The sequence below is a fragment of the Salmo salar genome, chromosome 03 (assembly GCF_965601325.2).
Source record: "Salmo salar chromosome 03, fSalSal1, whole genome shotgun sequence".
In the NCBI taxonomy this organism is placed as follows: domain Eukaryota; kingdom Metazoa; phylum Chordata; class Actinopteri; order Salmoniformes; family Salmonidae; genus Salmo; species Salmo salar.
The window spans coordinates 30,412,434-30,433,562 of record NC_138293.1 but is presented as its reverse complement, the minus strand read 5'-3'; positions in this window follow the sequence as shown (position 1 = coordinate 30,433,562).

The following is a 21,129-nucleotide window of genomic DNA, read 5'->3' as shown; positions in this document are numbered from 1 at the left end:
ATAAATAAATACAGTATGGGGATGGGGTAGGTAGATAGTTGGGCTGTTTACAGATGGGCTATGTACAGGTGCAGTGATCTGTAAGCTGCTCTGACAGCTGGTGCTTAAAGCTAGTGACGGAGATGTGAGTCTCCAGCTTCAGAGATTTTTGCAGTTCGTTCCAGTCATTGGCAGCAGAGAACTGGAAGGAAAGACGACCAAAGGAGGAATTGTCTTTGGGGTGACCTGCTGGAGAGCGTGCTACAAGTGGGTGCAGCTATGGTGACCAGTGAGCTGAGATAAGGCGGGGTTTTACCTAGCAGAGACTTGTAGATAACCTGTAGCCAGTGGGTTTGGCGACAAGTATGAAGTGAGGGCCAACCAACGAGAGCGTACAGGTCGCAGTGGTGGGTAATGTATGGGGCTTTGGTGACGAAACGGATGACACTGTGATAGACTGCATCCAATTTGTTGAGTAGAGTGTTGGAGGCTATTTTATAGATGACATCACCGAAGTCGAGGATTGGTAGGATGGTCAGTTTTACGAGGGTATGTTTGGCAGCATGAGTGAAGGATGCTTTGTTGCGATATAGGAAGCCGATTGTAGATTTCATTTTGGATTGGAGATGCTTAATGTGAGTCTGGAAGGAGAGTTTTCAGTCTAACCAGACACCCAGGTAGTTGTCCAGGTATTCTAAGTCAGAGCCGTCCAGAGTAGTGATGCTGGACGGGCGAGCAGGTGCGGGCAGTGATCGATTGAATAGCATGCATTTAGTTTTACCTGCGTTTAAGAACAGTTGGAGGCCACAGAAGGAGAGTTGTATGGCATTGAAGCTCATCTGGAGGTTAGTTAACACAGTGTCCAAAGAGGGGCCAGAAGTATACAGAATGGTGTCGTCTGCGTAGAGGTGGATCAGAGAATCACCAGCAGCAAGAGCAACATCATTGATGTATACAGAGAAGAGAGTCGGCCCGAGAATTGAACCCTGTGGCACACCCATAGAGACTGCAAGAGGTCCGGACAACAGGCCCTCCGATTTGACACACTGAACTCTATCAGAGAAGTAGTTGGTAAACCAGGTGAGGCAATCATTTGAGGAACCAAGGCTGTCGAGTCTGCCGATAAGAATGTGGTGATTGACAGAGTCGAAAGCCTTGGCCAGGTCGATGAATACGGCTGCACAGTAATGTCTCTTATTGATGGCGGTTATAATGTCGTTTAGGACCTTGAGCGTGGCTGAGGTGCACCCATGACCAGCTCTGAAATCAGATTGCATAGCGGAGAAGGTATGGTGGGATTCGAAATGGTCGGTAATCTGTTTGTTAACTTGGCTTTCAAAGACCTTAGAAAGACAGGGTAGGATAGATATAGGTCTGTAGCAGTTTGGGTCTAGAGTGTCACCCCCTTTTAAGAGGGGGATGACCGCGGCAGCTTTCCAATCTTTGGGAATCTCAGACGACACGAAAGAGAAGTTCAACAGGCTAGTAATAGGGGTGGCAACAATTTCGGCGGATCATTTTAGAAAGAGAGGGTCCAGATTGTCTAGCCCGGCGGAATTGGAGGGGTCCAGATTTTGCAGCTCTTTCAGAACGTCAGCTATCAGCTATCTGGATTTGGGTGAAGGAGAAATGGTGGGGGCTTTGGCGGGTTGTTGTGGAGGGTGCCGGGCAGTTGACCGGGGTAGGGGTAGCCAGGTGGAAAGCATGGCCAGCCGTAGAGAAATGCTTATTGAAATTCTCAATTATAGTGGATTTATTGGTGGTAACAGTGTTTCCTAGCCTCAGAGCAGTGGGCAGCTGGGAGGAGGTGCTCTTATTCTCCATGGACTTTACAGTGTCCCAGAACTTTTTTGAGTTCCTAACTTCCCTGAAAAGTTGCATATCACAGGGGCTATTCGATGCTAATGCAGAACACCACAGGATGTTTTTGTGCTGGTCGAGGGCAGACAGGTCTGGAGTGAACATTTACATTTTAGTAATTTAGCAGACGCTCTTATCCAAAGCGAATGCATACATTTCATACAGTACTGTTCCCCCGTGGGAATCAAACCCACAACCCTGGCGTTGCAAACACCATGCTCTACCAACTGAGCCACATGGGACCCATGGACTATATCTATTCCTAGTTCTACATTTTTTGAATGGGGCATGCTTATTTAAGATGGTGAGGAAGGCACTTTTAAAGAATAGCCAGGCATCATCTACTGAGGTGAGGTCCATGTCATTCCAGGATACCCCGGCCAGGTTGATTAGAAAGGCCTGCTCAATGAAGTATTTTAGGGAGAGTTTGACAGTGATGAGGGTTGGTCGTTTGGTCGCAGACCCATTACGGATGCAGGCAATGAGGCAGTGATCGCTGAGATCTTGGTTGAAAACAGCAGAGGTGTATGTGGATTGCGAGTTAGTTAGGATGATATCTATGAGGGTGCCCGTGTTTACGGATTTGGGGTTGTACCTGGTAGGTTCATTGATAATTTGTGTGAGATTGAGGGCATCAAGCTTAGATTGTAGGATGGCCGGGGTGTTAAGCATGTCCCAGTTTAGGTCACCTAGCAGCACGAGCTCAGAAGATAGATGGGGGGCAATCAATTCACATATGGTGTCGAGGGCGCAGCTGGGGGCAGAGGGTGGTCTATAGCAGGCGACAACAGTGAGAGACTTGTTTCTGGAAAGGTGATTTTTTAGACGTAGAAGCACGAATTGTTTGGGTACAGACTTGGATAGTAATACTGAACTCTGCAGGCTATCTTTGCAGTAGATTGCAACACCGCACCCTTTGGCAGTTCTATCTTGGCGGAAAACGTTAAAGTTAGGGATGGAGATTTCAGGGTTTTTGGTGGTTTTCCTAAGCCAGGATTCAGACACGGCTAAGACATCCAGGTTGGCAGAGTGTGCTAAAGCAGTGAGTAAAACAAACTTAGGGATTAGGCTTCTAATGTTAACATGCATGACACCAAGGCTTTTACGGTTACAGAAGTCATCAAATGAGAGCACCTGGGGAGTGGGAGTGGAGCTCGGCACTGCAGGACCTGTATTAACCTCTACATCACAAGAGGAACAGAGAAGTAGTAGGATAAGGGTACAGCTAAAGGCTATACGAACTGGCCGTCTAGCATGTTCTGAACAGAGAGTAAAAGGAGCAGGTTTCCGGGCCCAATAGCATCGATTCAAGGCATAGTGTACAGACAAAGGTAAGGTAGGATGTGAGTACATTGGAGGTAAACCTAGGCATTGAGTAATAATGAGAGAGATAAAGTCTCTAGAGACGTTTAAACCAGGTGATGTCATCGCATATCTAGGAGGTGGAACAACATGGTTGGTTAAGGCATATTGAGCAGGGCTAGAGGCTCTACAGTGAAGTAAGACAGTAATCACTAACCAGGACAGTAATGGACGAGGCATATTGATATTAGAGAGAAGCATGCGTAGCCAAGTGAACATATGTTTCCAGTGAGTGGTTGGGCTGACTGGCGACACGGCGATTCAGAGAGTTAGCAGGCCGATGCTAACAAGCTAACAGCTAGTAGGCCGGGGCTAAACAAGCTAGCAGTTAGCAGACCGGGACAAGCAAGCTAGCAGTTAGCAGACCGGGGCAAGCAAGCTAACAGTTAGCAGACCGGGTCAAGCAAGCTAGCAGTTAGCAGACCGGGGCTAGCAAGTTAGCAGAAGGGCCTTTGGGGGACGTCACGATGGGGGTAAGTCTGTTTTTGCCTCTTCGTGCAGTGACGTCGATAGACCAGTCGTGGATTAGTAGTTAGGGTTCCAAGTAGCTCTAGTAAGTTCCAAGTAGCTCTAATACATGTCTTGTATTCAAGATCCTTAATGGCATGCCCCCCCTCCCACTTAGTACTTTTGTTAAACAGAAAACGCAAACACATGGCAGCAGATCCACAAGGTCTGCCGTGAGAGGTGACTGTATAGTTCCCTTAGGGAAAAGCACCTTTAGTCAAATTGCTTTTTCTGTGAGAGCTTCCCATGCCTAGAACACACTGCTATCAGACACACACACAACTGCACCACCTATCACACCTTCACAAAAAACATGAACACATGGCTAAAGGCCAATCAGACTTGTGAACATGTTGTCTGTAGCTTGTGACGTGTGGAAACACTTCATTGCTTTTATGTATTTTGTTATGTTGCTTTTGTGCTATTGCTCTGTCTGCATGCTACGTGTTGCTTGTCCTATGTTGCTCTGTATGTGCTCCCTGCTCATTGTTTGTCTGTATTGTTGTTGGAATTTGTTTTTAATAAAACCAGCACTTTTACTGAAACGTTGATTAATGTGCACTGTCCCTGTAAAAATTTTAAAAAAGAACTCAAACTCAAACCATTAAGCATTTCCCAATCAAAATGTACAACTATTACTTCCCATTGAAAAAAAACGTTGATGTTTAGCGCACAAAGTAACCGGTGACCTAAAGTTTAAAGTGGAACTGACAGCGTTTTAACTACTTTGCAGATATGAAACAAACAGACAATCATAATATCAGTAAAAAATATAAAATTCCCAGTTTATGCTACAAAACCAATTTTAGAATCGGTTTTAAAAAGTTTATTTTTACTTAACATTCCATAACGTACACTAAGGCATTAATTCACCAATACATTTCTTGGTAGTCCAAAAAATATTGCTATCAGGTTGTAAATCACAGCTGGCCTGGTACATTGTTTGCTGCCTCCATTCGGGATGCACTGTTTCAGTTTCAATGGATCAATATTCAGGATAAAAACGCACAAATGTAACTAAGGCTTGGAATGTCAATACAATCAAACTAGCAAGGGCAATGATCACAAGTCAGTCATAACTTGGCTAATAGGCTAGTGTATCCATTTATGTAGCAAGCTAAAAACACGGAGCCTAACGTTAACTAGATAGCTAGCTAGCTAGCTGCAAGGAGGATGTCATTGGAGGAGTGAGTGAGTAATGACATTTTCCCCTCATATCATTTTTCGGTGGCTATACACAGCTAGAGATGCAGGTGTCATTTGGTTAGCTAGCAAAAACTTGAAGGACAGTTATACAGTTAGCATATCTCTTGCATTAGCAAATTCACTCTGGCTAACTACTCTGATTTCAGAGCACTCTCGTCTGAGCGTGCCAGAGCGCAGAACAACTGATGAATTGACAAACGCGCAACACCTACTGGTGTTGACTGGTGTCCGTAAACGTAGGCAAAAAAAGTAATAGTAAGTAAAGAACTAGATAACAGCCTAACCAGATCTGCTACGGCGAGTAAAATGGTCAGAGTGAGATGTTCTTTCATTTGTGTCTGGAAGTAGCTAGCTAGCAATCTAGCCAACTTTAGCCAGTTAGCTTGGGTGCTTTGTTGGGACAAGCATGCATTGGCAGGCAAGCTGCACAATGACAAGGAAGATACAATTCCCCATTGTTTATCAGTTCTATTTGGACAGCCAACCAACTGAAACAGTTAGAGAGGGTTTATCTAATGTTCCTTCGTTAGATTTTAGCTCATCATGCTCTGGCTAGCATTAGTTGTTGATCTTGTTGATGTGCATAACCACGGGAGAGCCTACGTCCCGTGGTGTTTTTTTTCATATTTGAAGAACCCATTCAGGTGTATTTTGTGGCTTTTGGCGAATGCGTTCTAATGATCTAAAATTGAGCTGTTGCAACTGCCTATAAACACACAGTCCAGTTCAAAGTGAATGATGGTATGCCCGTGTGGCAAATGGCTTGTTTGTATAAAGGTCTACTGTAGCTCTGATTGGCTATAGCACACCGGTCTGTGTAGACGCCGGTCCTGAACAAGACAGATGGTTTTATTCGGTTTTATTTATGGCAGTGTCTATTAATTGTCCAAATGCACTGCCACTTTCCCACTCTATATTGCTATAGAATTTTCACAAATGCCTTAGTATAAGTAATTCCCAAACATTCTAAGAATTGATGAAAATGTGAAAATGACCATATCTAAATGGTCTCTTGTCATATATTTTTTTTAAGTGTCATATTCTTCCTGGGTGTGTACATGAACAGATTTGAATAAGACTTAATGTTGCTAAAATGCTGTCAGTTCCACTTTAAACGCGACAATGTTTCACACACATAAATTATTTTCAAAGAGATGGCGAACAAAAGCAAGCGTGCTGTAAAAAAAAAACACAATTACACTCACCAGATTATGATCATGTGAAACTTAACTTCTTGTTGAAAGTTATTCTTGAAAAGGGAGAAGCTAACAAATTAGCAACAACATCCTCTTTGATAACACCTGCTGTGGCTGCTGCAAACTAGCCAACAACACATTTTTGCTAGCTAGCTAGACCGTGGGAAAAACTACTACTGCGCAGTGACCTGTTGGCATTCAAGAAGGCAGACGTTTCCATGCTGTAAATTTTGGGGAAAACGGTCCCACTCATTTAGTCAAAATGTGACTTAATACAGTTGAATGGCACATGCCTTTATCTAGCTTCTGATGGCCTAGCCAATGGCTGACTAGCTAGATTTATCTCCCCAGAGACCAGCAAAGAAAAATCCTGATAGTATTTTTTTTCCTTCAGTGTTAATCCTTTCATTCCAACAAAAACTGAAGAGATTAAATGAGAACATCATTAAAAAGAATAATATAATTTTCATTATTATTTTATTATAATCATTAAACCCTTCTCTGAAGGCGTAGAAGGCCCATTGTTCCCCACTGTATTTGGGTTAGTAATAATTTGTAGAGTGGCTCTATTTTCCCTCAGCCTGCATTTATTCTATCTGAATGTCTAAAGAATCCATGTGTTGTTCTGAAATATGAACACAGAAATACTGGATATTTTGAACTCTTATTATAGTGGTGATTTGATAAAATTACAATCATGGTCTTGAATTGGACTTGCATTTTTTGGTCTCGGTCTTAACTCAGTGTCGGATCCCTTGTCCCCCTCCCGGTCTCAATATTGACTTCGGTCTTGGTCTTGACTCTGACTCACTTTAGGTGGTCTCAAACACAACCCTGCACTATAGTATAGAGACTTTGGGCTCTTTGGCTGTGGACGCAATTCAGGGTTTACATAATAGGGAGATTGGTGATGACCTATTTTGATTCTGTTAGAACAGTGGTACCCAAAAATGTTTAAGTCCCGTACCCCTTCAAACATTCAACCTCCAGCTGCGTACCCCCTCTAGCACCTAAGAATGAGTGTGAGTTTTTGTCACAACCCGGTTCGTAGGGGAAATGGCAATGAGCTCTTATAAGACCAGGGCACAAATAATAATATAATAATAATCAATAATGTTGCTCTTTATTTAGCCATCTTACATATAAAACCTTATTTGTTCATCAAAAATTGTGAATAACTCAGGTTCGAGAAGGGTGTGCTTGAAAGGATACACATAACGCTGCAATGTTGGGTTGTATTGGAGAGAGTCTGTCTTAAATCATTTTCAACACACATTCTGTGCCTATATTAAGTTTTCACGCTAGTGAGGGCCGAGAATCCACTCTCACATAGGTATGTGGTTGCAAAGGGCATCAGAGTGTCTTAACCGCGCGATTTCCCAAGGCAAGATACTCTGAGCGCAGCCCTATCCAGAAATCTGGCAGTGGCTTCTGATTCGATTCAATTTTCACAGAACCGCTTGTTCCAATTTCGATGAGGCTCTCTTGTTCAGATATCAGTAAGTGGACTGGAGGCAGTGCATGAAAGGGATAATGAATCCAGTTGTTTGTCTCATCCGTTTCGGGAAAGTACCTGCGTAATTGCGCACCCAGCTCACTCAGGTGCTTCGCTATATCACATTTGACATTGTCCGTAAGCTTGAGTTCATTTGCACACAAAAAATCATACAATGATGGAAAGACGTGTGTTTTCCTCGTTAATGCAGACAGAGAAGAGCTCCAACTTCTTAATCATAGCCTCAATTTTGTCCCGCATATTGAATATAGTTGCGTAGAGTCCCTGTAATCCTAGATTCAGATCATTCAGGTGAGAAAAAACATCACCCAGATAGGCCAGTCGTGTGATAAACTCATCATCATGCAAGAGGTCAGACAAGTGAAAATTATGGTCAGTAAAGGAAACTTTAAGCTCGTCTCTCAATTTAAAAAAAACATGTCAATACTTTGCCCCTTGTTAACCAGCGCACTTCTGTATGTTGTAAAAGTGCTACATGGTCGCTGCCCATATCATTGCATAGTGCAGAAAATACACGAGAGTTCAGGGGCCTTGCTTTAACAAAGTTAACCATTTTCACTGTAGTGTCCAAAACATCTTTCAAGCTGTCAGGCATTACCTTGGTAGCAAGAGGCTCTCGGTGGATGCTGCATTGTACCCAAGTGGCGTCGGGAGCAACTGCTTGCACGCACGTTACCACTCCACTATGTCTCCCTGTCATGGCTTTTGCGCCATCAGTACAGATACCAACACATCTTGACCTCCAAAGTCCATTTGATGTCACAAAGCTGTCCAGTACTTAAAAAATATCCTCTCCTGTTGTCCTGGTTTCTAGTGGTTTGCAGAAGAGGATGTCTTCCTTAATTGATCCCCCATAAACGTAACGGACTTAAACCAGGAGCTGTTGACTCATCCAGCTGTAACGCATAGAATTCATTGGCTTGTATAAGAAGCAGTAATTGTTTCAAAACATCTCCTGCCATGTCACAGTGTTGTTTAATGAAGACATTGTCTGTATAGTTCTTTTGGCCTTTTCCCCCCAGCATTGTCCCAGCCATATCTGCGGCAGCAGGAAGAATTAAGTCCTCCATAATAGTATGGAGCTTGCCTGTCCTAGCCACTCGGTAGCTCATCATATAAGACGCTTCTAGCCCCTTCTTATTAATGGTATCTGTTGCTTTTATACATGTCTTACTACTCAAAAGTAATCTTAATTCTCGCTCCAAAAACTCCTGTGGCTTATTTTTTTCCAAATTTGTATGTTTCATTTCTAAATGTCTGCGCAAGAGTGAAAGTTTCATCGAGTTGTGAGATAGTACTTCTGCACATATAACACTCTGTGGCTGAGGAAAGGCACTACTTCCAATATAAGTGAAACCCAAATCAATGTAGTTCTCATCATATTTGCGCCTCTTCAATGGTTCAACATCCCTATCTGTTGTTCGGTGCTTTCCCGGTTTAGGGGGCAGTAGAACTTGCTGGCAGTAGCAGTACTACCAGTAGAGCTGGTATGTGTCTCTATGGATGCGGACCTTAATTGTTTTAACAATTTATCCATTTTCAAGCAAACGGAATGAGCAGCAGCTACATTTGGCTACATACGGACTGTTAGTGGGATTCCTGCGACAGAGTAACAGTTAATTTGATTGGATGTTAATTATTTGACTATGCTACCTGTATTTGACATTGTGTTGTTATTTTGCTGAACACTAGATGGTTTGATTTTATTTTTGGAAGTGAAACAAGGCTACTCAGGTAAGAAATAAACACCCACATTTATAGCCCCGTTGGAAAATCGAAATGGACTGTTTGAAAATGTGAATCACATTTTTGGGGGGCGTAACCGCCCACGGCATTGTGTGTACCCCTGGGGGTACGCGTACCCCAGTTTGGGAATAGCTGTGTTACAAGATACTTCAGAGCATATTGGGCTGGACTCTACCTTTCTTAAAAACTACAAAGAGTCACTCATTTTCCCCATTACTAAGGTCACCAACACATCTATTGGTCTGGGGGTGTTTCCAAGGGTATGGAAGTCGGCCATAATAACGGCCATCTTTAAATTGGGCGACCCTGCTGACGTGAGTAACTACAGGCCCATTAGTATACTACCTGTGGTTTCGAAGGTTGTTGAAAAGTGTGTAGCAGAACAACTGATTGCCCACCTCAACAACAGCCCCTTCACATTACACTCCATGCAGTTTGGCTTCAGAGCGAAACACTCCACAGAAACGGCCAACTGCTTTCTTCTGGAAAATGTGAGATCCAAGATGGACAAAGGGGGCGTTGTTGGGGCTGTGTTTCTGGACCTAAGGAAGGCTTTTGATACTGTTAACCATGAGATTCTCATCACAAAATTGTCCAAGTTCAACTTTTCCCCCGATGCCTTGAGATGGATGAAATCATACCTTGAAGGCAGAACTCAGTGTGTCAGAGTGAGCAATGAGCTGTCGCCCACTCTTAGCTATGATGTGGGTGTGCCCCAAGGGTCAATACTGGGGCCCCTCCTGTTCAGCCTGTACATTAATGATCTGCCTTCTGTCTGTACTGGGTCTGAAGTTCAAATGTATGCAGATGATACAGTGATATATGTGCATGCAAAGAGTAAACAACAAGCTGCACAAGAACTCACTACTGTAATGGTCCAGATTACAAAGTGGCTCAGTGACTCGTGTTTGCATCTCAATGTGAAAAAAACTGTTTGCATGTTCTTCACAAAGAGGGCAACAGATGCTACTGAGCCAGATGTCTATGTGTCAGGGGAGAAGCTCCAGGTGGTATCTGATTTTAAGTACCTTGGCATCATACTTGATTCCAACCTCTCTTTTAAAAAGCATGTGGAAAAGGTAATTCAAATAACCAAATTCAACCTAGCTAATTTCCGATTTATACGAAATTGTTTGACTACAGAGGTAGCAAAACTGTACTTCAAATCTATGATACTCCCCCACTTAACATACTGCTTGACTAGTTGGGCCCAAGCTTGCTGTACAACATTAAAACCTATTCAGTCTGTCTACAAACAGGCTCTCAAAGTGCTTGATAGGAAGCCCAATAGCCATCATCACTGTTACATCCTCAGAAAGCATGAGCTCCTGAGTTGGGAAAATCTTGTGCAATACACCGATGCATGTCTTGTATTCAAGGTCCTAAATGGCCTGGCTCCCCCTCCACTCAGTATTTTTGTTAAACAGAAAACCCAAACATATGGCAGCAGATCCACAAGGTCTGCCATGAGAGGTGACTGTATAGTTCCCTTAAGGAAAAGCACCTTTAGTAAATCCGCTTTGTCTGTGAGAGCTTCCCATGTCCGGAATACACTGCCATCAGACACACATAACTGCACCACATATCACACTTTCACAAAATGCATGAAGACATGGCTAAAGGTCAATCAGATTTGAGAACATAATCCCTAGCTGTGTATTGCCGCTTTCCATGTTGTCTGTTGTCTGTAGCTTGTGAGGTGTGGAAACACTTTGTTGCTTTTATGGATTTTGTCTTGTTGCTTTTTGTTTTATGTTGCTCTGTCTGTATGCTACATCTTGCTTGTCCTATGTTGCTCTGTTTGCATGCTATGTCTTGCTTGTCCTATGTTGCTCTGTGTGTGCTCACTGCTCATTGATTGTCTGTATTGTAATTGTTTTTATTAACCTGCCCAGGGACTGCGGTTGAAAATTAGACGGCTGGCGAAAACCGTCACTTTTACTGAAACGTTGATACTTGCTATTTACATGTGTATCATTATTATTACTAGCATCAGTAGTATTATTACCAGGGGCAGTCATAGCACCGTTGAAGACAGAAGGCAGAGGAGGTTGCCTTTTGGCTGAGTTATCACTTCCTTTCCTCTCCTCCTATCTCCTTCTTTATCTGCCAGGATCAGTTCTTAGCCCTGCCAGTTTCTCCTCCTGCCTGCCCGTGTCCTCTGGAGAGAGGTGGCTCTCAGCTGGGGAAAGGCGCCAGGGGCTACGCACTTTTCTCCATTGTGTGGAGAGACACACGTAGGACATGGGAGACTAGATCTGTGCTGGTGGAGAGAGAGAGCATCTGGGGGTTATTCTTTCTTTTATTTACTTTTTTTGTCTGTCGGACCTTTGCTCAACATGATTACAGATCTGATCTCATTTGATAGGTGAAAGCATCACGATGAAAATCTCATTTGAACCCTATACAAATCTGTCAGATCACTGAAATCAAGTGGAACAATACTGAACTAAAATGTAAAGTGTTGGTCCCATGTTTCATGAGCTGAAATAAAAGATCCCAGAAATGTTCCATACGCACAAAAAGCTTATTTCTATTATTTTGGACACAAATCTGTATACATCCCTGTTAGTGAGCATTTCTCCTTTTCCAAGATAATCCATCCACCTGACAGGTGTACATATCATTACACCGGTGCACCTTGTGCTAGGGACAATAAAGTGCCAATCTAAAATGTGCAGTTTTGTCACACAATATAATGCCACAGATGTCTCAAGTTTTGAGGGAGCACGCAATTGGCATGCTGACTGCACGAATGTCCACCAGAGCTGTTGCAAGAGAATTTAATATTCATTTCTCTACCATAACCCGCCTCCAACGTTGTTGTAGAGAATTTGGCAGTACGTCCAACCGGCCTCACAACTGCAGAGCACGTGTAACCACGCCAGCCCAGGACCTCCACATCCGGCTTCTTCACCTGCGGGATGGTCTGAGACCAGCCACCCGGACAGCTGATGAAACTGAAACTGCCTGTAATAAAGCCTTTTTATAGGTAAAAACTACTTCTGATTGTCTGAGCCTGGCTCCCAGTAATCCATAGATTAGGGCCTAATGAATTTAAAAAAATTCAAACTGATTTCCTTATATGAACTGTAACTCAGTAAAATCATTGAAATTGTTGCATGTTGCGTTTATATTTTTGTTCAGTATATATGTAAGAATAAGTAGACAGGGGCTGTGTTTAGTAAAAAAGAATGCAGTAAGCAACAAATATCAACATACTAGGCTCATCCATACTGACAATGTATCAACAAATGCAGAATTGCTTTTATTCCAGCCATTCATAATTTTGGTACAGTAGATCATCTTATGTGATTATTAACTGAGGTCAAACACACGTGGGTCTCGAAAGACGATTCTCTTCCTCAACAGCACGCAACGAATTGCACTAGACGAAAAGCAGGAATGAGTACGACATCCTGGAATTTAAAGCATACTGTCACGTATACTCCCTCTCCGGCCTCTAGGTCATCAGGCTGCCAATTATCCCGCACACCTGTCACCATCGGCAAGTGCACCAGCGCCTCATGACACTCACCTGGACTCCATCACCTCCTTGATTATCTTCCCTATATCTGTCACTCCCCTTGGTTCTTTCCTCAGGTGTTATTGACTCTGTTTCATGTCAGTGCATGTTTTGTGTTTCTTGGTTTGTTTCTTTATTGAAACACTCACACCCTGTACTTGCTTTCCCACTCGTTATACATACAACATTTTTAAATGTCACATACTATAAAATGTTCTATTTTCGCATACCCAAAATGTCTACTATGTAGAACACAAGTACGGGTATTCAGACACGGTAAGTGTAGTTAAAAATTATTATGGACACTGAATGAACAAGATCATACAATTAGCTATTTTGGTTTGGCATTAATACTGATACTGAAGGCAATCAGATTCCTGTGATAACATTGCTGAAGACAGGAGATATGCTCATTGTACTTGTGAGGCCATATGTGTATCTTTCTCCTTCATTGGCAGGATACATCTTCCCACATAGACAGGTGTGAGTTGAGGGGTTGTGACTGAGGCAAGCTAATGATCTTACCACAGACTCAGACTCTCAGGTCTCCTGTGAAAGTGATGCTTTCAGTGACTGTTTGTTTAAAAGCTGACAGGCTACAAGAGTCTCCGTGACAACTCCTATTCATCTCACAGAGTCAGAGAGAGGGTGAGAAAGAGATACCATAGGTGAGATTGTTCATTGAAATCCATTCTAGGGGCATTGCCACAATCTATTCAATAGTTCAAGCTTATACCTTTGGCTTTGAATCGTCTATAGAAGGTCCCAGTTGTAATTGGAGAATTCACTCAGTCAGATAATGAATGAATGCTGATGTTTTCATCACAGCACAGCAGTATAACCCTGATTTGAATTATACATCTCACTCAGCAGATTCTTTCCCTCCATTCGGCTAATTTAGATTGAGATCCTTCCAGGCTTCCCCCATCTTTCATTTCCCTCCCTCCTTTCCTCCCTACCCTCTCCTCTCTGCCTCCCATCAGCCCTCTCTCTTTGTGAGAAAAAAAGGAGGAAGCCGAAAAAAATAACTAATGTCTGTGACTTTCTTGCCCTCCAGCACATGAAGCCCTCTTTTATTTTGATCATCGCAGCACAATGGATTCATGCCATTCTGGCAACTTTATTCAGTATCAGCCTAAATTTACATACTGCTTAACAAGTTGCTGTGGATGCCTCTGATCAAAGTGCTTTTAGAAATCTTTCTCTCATCACATTTTCTTTTCTGATTGCATACTGAAGACAGGCATGTTTAACTTCGGGGTGCATAAAGGTAACCTCAGTGCTGCACAAGCCCAAATGTCATCCAGCAAGGAGGGTGCATGTCCAGAGGACAAATATAATGTAATCTAAGCAGTATACAGCATGTGTGTGGGGGTTGGGGGAGGGTCATGTGTCATTTTTGGTGCTGAAGGGCTGAGACCTGCCTTCAGGCTTGTCCTCCCTGTCAGAGGCACTCAGCTATCTGCACACGCACACACACACACAATAACACACACACACACACTCTGACAAACAATATTATTTACATTTCCATATGATACCGTAATGATAGACCTCCCAAAAAGAACATGACAGTTAAAAACACAAAATGTACTTATTTCAACTGTCCAATTCAATTCATTTTTATTAAAGGCCTCAAGTGTCTCACATCATGACTGGGAGGGAAAGAATATGTCCGACAAGTAATAGAATGACAGGCATTTTGTGTGGTGAAGATAATATGAGAGTGAGACAAAGGGAGAGCATGAACAGAAAGCAGCAGGTCCTGAATCAAGCCATCCAACAGTCAGGTCAGTGGATCCTTTAAACCAATAGCCCTAAACATTTCCATGGGGAATGGTGACAGGCGGTAGAGGATACTGCAGTCAATTCTCATGGAAATACACTAGCCACACATTTACCATGTTACATTCATGAGTATGCTTGGCTACTAGAGTGCACAGTACAATTGAAAACATTAAATAATGGAGCAGAGAGAGAGAGATAAAATTGATTTAAAAATACAATGAAAAGAGGGTGTGTGGGTGGAAAGAGAGGATTCGTGGGAATGTGAGATTGCACCCCCCTCAGGCCATCGAATTATCCTATGGGTCGATGGTTCCTCCTTATGCGTTGGCTGACATTTTGCTGTAACCTCATTCCGTGTAATTCTATGTGATGTGTGTAACTGACTTCTGCCACGGCCCTGAGAGGCCAAGCACCCCCGGGCTACTGCTTCCTGCCCCACGGCATCATGGGAATTGTTTACTTAGCCCTGTCTGCTCCTTTTTGCCAATCTCTCCTTCCTTTATTTTTTACCCCCTCTCTCTAGTTGTCCGTGCCTTCTCTCTCCCTCCCTCCCTCTCTCGTTCTCCCTCCCTGTGTATCTGATTGTATCATCTTTCAATTAGAAGAGGATGTACTCGTATTCTTCTCCAGTGAGACAAAATCATTGTATGTTGACTCTTGAGGGGTAACAGTAAACCAGCCCTTTATTCTGTTAACACTGAACTGTTAGTGTTCCAAAACCCATTCAACACACACAAAGGCCAAGGCTATCAATGCAGCTTGTTGTATCATTTGCGCCACTGTGTATGTTCGCAACTGTGGTGACATTGATAGAGGGTGTGTTCACGAGGCGAAGATAGATACTTTGCAGACCTATGAATGAATGATGTGAGAGAAATATGTGGAAATGACTCTAGTCAATATCCCCGGATCTGTAATAGGGGATCACATATGTGATTACACATATGTCTTAGGACTACACACATACTTCCAATTTGTCCATCCTTTATTTTGTGGTATAACCATAACCCTGTAGGGAATGAGTGAAGGCTAGCGGTTCAGATCGCTAGCCTTCACGGATAATGGTGTATATATCTGTCAACAAGTGACAAGCAGAAAAGGGACAGTGTTGAGAGTGTAGCCTTTCATGACCCAACACACTATGACAGCTTGGCCATGGCTCCAGGACATTAGCCTTGTTGTTTTTTCTTCTGACAGTTTTAAGCACACACAACTCTCCCTCTATATATATATATATATCTCCCTCTCTCTCTCTCTCTATGGATTCAATTGTTCTTAGAGCCTTTGAGGCTCTATGTTAAAGCGCAGAGCGACAAAAACATGTCAGAAGCCAGTATATTCAGCTAGCTGATAGCTAGACTCATACTGTAAGCCTTAATGACAAAAGTGAGATGAAGGTGTAACTGATATGAACATACTGCTTTTATGCAACACTGCACCCGGCTGGTGAAGAGTGGTACTGGCTCCATTGATTTCAGCGGAACAGAAGCACTCTGTAAGAGAGGAGGACTGATATAACCTTAGCTCCCAGGGGTTGTGTGTCTGTGTGTGTGTCTCTCTGTCTGTGTGTGTGTTTTGCCCTGGAAGCAGTTATCTTATCTGGACCTGGGGACATTCCACACTGATAATTTCAAACATCCCAAGAAAGGCCTGCTTTGAAATACAGCCAAGGGGGTAACACATTAGAATGACAAAATGTAGATCCCCAACCTGCGCTGCCTGCAATGTGCACTGTATATGAATTGAAATCAACATGACAGGAAGCTACATTGATTTTGTTATTATTAGGCAAAAGTGCAGCAGACTCATACTACAGGCAGTTTCCATCTATTTTGTATGCATTCAAGTAACATAAAAGTCTATTAATTCAAACGCATAAATACACTGTGTTGAGAGTATGTGTGTTGAGTTCTGTGGCCTGTGTGTGTGTGTGTGTGTGTGTGTGTGTGTGTGTTGATGTACATTTTTATTTAGGTTGCAATGTCTTCTAAGTGTAGTCCACAATATAAGAATGCTATTGGTTTGTGAGGTGTGTGTGTGTACATCTCATACTGTTTAGGCTACTGTGTTGTCAGTAGTCTAAAAAACGCAATATGTTTGCACAATTGGTTTGTGAGGTACATTAAGAGTGTGTGTGTGTGTGTGTGTACACTGTAATGCACTCAGTCTACAGCCTTGGGCACTGTGCATTCTTGCTTGGAGAGCACATGTCCCCGGGCCTTGTTCCTCCGTCGATGACCTCTGGTGGAGCCATTATTTTCTGCATTAATGACGAACAGCAGCCAGCCAGTGATGGGCTTTGTCCCCAGGCAAAGTAGCTTGTTCTGATTATGGGCAACAACAACAGCAGGCAGCGAAAAACAAAGAGAAACTCTTCCCACAAGCAGTTCAAACAGAACTAGGAGCAGCAGCCAGCTTTGGCATTAGAAACATAAGCTGTTCTCGGTCTATTGACAAGATGGATCTAGATAACCTCTGTGACTGAAGGGATTACCCTTAGTGAACTTGGAAAAAGTTAAGGAAGTAGCTTATTTTGTTGCTCCTTTATAATTTGTCTTCACTTTCAACCACTACTGCAAGAATCAGAAAAGGAGTGTTTGTCTGTTGTCTGTTTCTGTCAGAATAAGAATTTTGCAAGCGCTTCTGACATACTGAGAGCTGAGCTTCAACATACAACGGATTGAAATACAAAATGTGTGTGGTGTTTCGATAAAAAAAATGGAAAGCTCATTCTTGATTAGCACACATCTGCACCACCATTGTCCTTAAAACATTGAAGAAGTGAGTTTGATAAATAATTGAACAACCTATACATTTATAGTAGGGTTATAAAGGATTCTCCTGAAATTAACGGATTCATACCCACACATCTATAACCCACACAAACAAGACAAATTGCAGACAAATAGCAGTTTCTCTTGCCACGGCAGTCATGGCACCCACTCAGGAAATCCTGTCTGGGGGAGATGACTCTAAATGAAGGACTTTACCATTCACCATTATGTCTTTGGTGAGAGTCACAGGGACCCCCCGGGGCTCCTCAGCAACGCTCGGCAGCACAACTTTTCAAAGGGCTCCAGATTAAAGTCACTGAAGTTTCCCACTGGGGTCTGAGGCCAGGATCCCATTAAGCAGGCCTACTACACCGGCGGCCATAATTGTGTCTTTGAGAATTCAGAGCAGCGGTTGCTTGATAAGCAAATTTAGGGTGAAATAAAAGAAGGGGGTGAGGCAAGAAAGGAGGGAAGAGGCATACGGACACTTCCCTTGGTCCATCACTAATTTGTTGTAAAGCCCTCATGCAGTCGTTGTAATTTTATTTTAAAATCAGTGTGTCTAATAAACCAATGTGTGTGTTTATCTAATTTAAAATAACTCCAAAATAAAAACATGTATTTATTTCCCTGAGCCTCCTTTGACCCTTGAAATGCTGTCTTGATCTTGTGGGTGTTAGGAAACAAATGTGAATATATTTACATACACAGCCTGATTGGCTGATAGGATGGTCTAGAATCCACCCCCTTGCCCAGATGAAAAGTTATCTGTCTATTATAATTAGATTACATTGTGACACCATGATGTGGGCTAAAAGTTCCATCCCACCTGAACAGGCTGAAATTCCAGGCATGTCTTTCAAACAGCTCTTACACAAAAAGGGCATTATCATAACTTTTCACAATTTCAGTGTTATACTCCGAGTCGATATTTACGTCATAAAAAGGAATTCTCCTCAACCACACCCACAAATTGTGGAAAACAAACATTTATTCTTTCCCACTGACAATGGAAAGTTGTAGAATTTTTGTTATACAGAAATAAAAAAAAAGCTGAAAAGCTGCTGTGTTGTTCGATGTACATGCTCCCATGTAGGGAAATAGAGACTGCGAGAACAGCCCTGTGGCTTCAGGCTATTTGGAGTGGGAAATGTGTCAACCTGGGCTCCAAGTAGGCTACATCTAGCTAGCTATATTGGTGGAAAATATTTATCACAGGTAAGACATTTAACTTGTTACTTTAATCCATTTGTAACTCCACTCACTACTTGTAGCTGTATAGCCCGTTTGTTTGTGCTGTTGGTCTTGTTCTAGGCACAACGTTCCAATACAGACTGGGACTATTTTGACATCATAGCAGGAAAATAACATATACAGTTGAAGTGGGAAGTTTACATACACCTTAGCCAAATACATTTAAACGTAGTTTTTCACAATTCCTGACATTTAATCCTAGTAAAAATGCCCTGTCTTAGGTCAGTTAGGATCACCACTTTATTTTAAGAATGTGAAATGTCAGAATAATAGTTGAGAGTGATTTCAGCTTTTATTTCTTTCATCATATTCGCAGTGGGTCAGAAGTTTACAAACACTCAATTAGTATTTGGTAGCATTGCCTTTAAATTGTTTAACATGGGACAAATATTTCAGGTAGCCTTCCACAAGCTTCCCACAATAAGTTGGGTGAATTTTGGCCCATTCCTCCTGACAGAGCTGGTGTAACTGAGTCAGGTCTGTAGGCCTCCTTGCTCACACATGCTTTTTCAGTTCTGCACACAAATTTTCTATAGGATTGAGGTCAGGTCTTTGTGATGGCCACTCCAATACCTTGACTTTGTTGTCCTTAAGCCATTTTGTCACAACTTTGGAAGTATGCTTGGGGTCATTGTCCATTTGGACCCATTTGCGACGACCAAGCTTTAACTTCCTGACTGATGTCTTGAGATATTGCTTCAATATATCCACATAATTTTCTATCCTCATGATGCCATCTACTTTGTGAAGTGCACTAGTCCCTCCTGCAGCAAAGCACCCCCACAACATGATGCTGCCACCCCCCGTGCTTCACGGTTGGGATGGTGTTCTTCGGCTTGCAAGCCTCCCCCTTTTTCCTCCAAACATAACGATGGTCATTATGGCCAAACAGTTCTATTTTTGTTTCATCAGACCAGAGGACATTTTTCCAAAAAGTACGATCTTTGTCCCCATGTGCAGTTCCAAACCGTAGTCTGGCTTTTTTATGGCGTTTTTGGAGCAGTGGCTTCTTCCTTGCTGAGCGGCCTTTCAGGTTATGTTGATATAAGACTCGTTTTACTGTGGATAGATACTTTTGTACCTGTTTCCTCCAGCATCTTCACAAGGTCCTTTGCTGCTGTTCTGGGATTGAATTGCACTTTCCACACCAAAGTACGTTCATCTCTAGGAGACAGAACGCGTCTCCTTCCTGAGCAGTATGATGGCTACGTGCTCCCATGGTGTTTATACTTGCGTACTATTGTTTGTACAGATGAACGTGCTACCTTCAGGCGTTTGGAAATTGCTCCCAAGGATGAACCAGACTTGTGGAGGTCTCCCATGATGTCAAGCAAAGAGGCATTGAGTTTGAAGGTAGTCCTTGAAATACATCCACAGGTACACTGCCAAATGACTCAAATGATGTCAATTAGCCTATCAGAAGCTTCTAAAGCCATGACATAATTTTCTGGAATTTTCCAAGCTGTTTAAAGGCACAGTCAACTTAGTGTATGTAAACTTCTGACCCACTGGAATTGTGATACAATTAATTAGAAGTGAAATAATCTGTCTGTAAACAATTGTTGGAAAAATGACTTGTGTCATGCACAAAGTAGATGTCCTAACCGACTTGCCAAAACTATAGTTTGTCTTCAAGAATTTTTTGGAGTGGTTGAAAAACGAGTTGTAATGACTCGTTTATGTAAACCTAAGTGTATGTAAACTTCCGACTTCAACTGTAACTGCACTGCCCTTTAAATGACTATGTGAGAGATGAGCGCTTCATAAAGCAGTCTGTCTGGGGCCTTGGCTACTCTTCAGTCGCTGTACAAGTGATATTTGTAAAGAACGCTGGTAAATGGAAACATTGCCGTTATGGATGTTGAGTCTACTACTGCCTCTGGCGGAGTGAGGAATAACAGTGATCTTTTTGTATACTGCTGGGTAGGATACTGAAGTGAAGATAAAATTACATTGTAATTTCTTCATATTGACCCACTGATATGTCAAACTAAGCCTTCATTATCCCCCACGATGAAATCAGGGAGGGGACTGTGGATCTGTCCCTGTCCATCCATTGGTCACATGACATCTCAGACAGCAGTAGCCCGATTGACCAAACTTGGGTGAATGATGCGTCCTGCCACAGAGATCCAGCATGTACAAAATTACACTGATCGGACCAAGGCTTAAGCTATAGTAATTAACTGAAATGTGTTAGTCACACGGAATATCTCAATAGGTCCAGGGGGGGGCTGAACCATTCATGGGGGTGATATTTACTGTTGCGTTGATGATTCTTGACATAGTTGGTATAATGCTGTTCTGATTCCATTTTACTACAGTATTTTTTTTAATTATTACCTGGGATTGGGTGCTCGACTTCACTACAGACATTTTAGCATTTTAACGCATACAACAAAGATAAAACTTGAA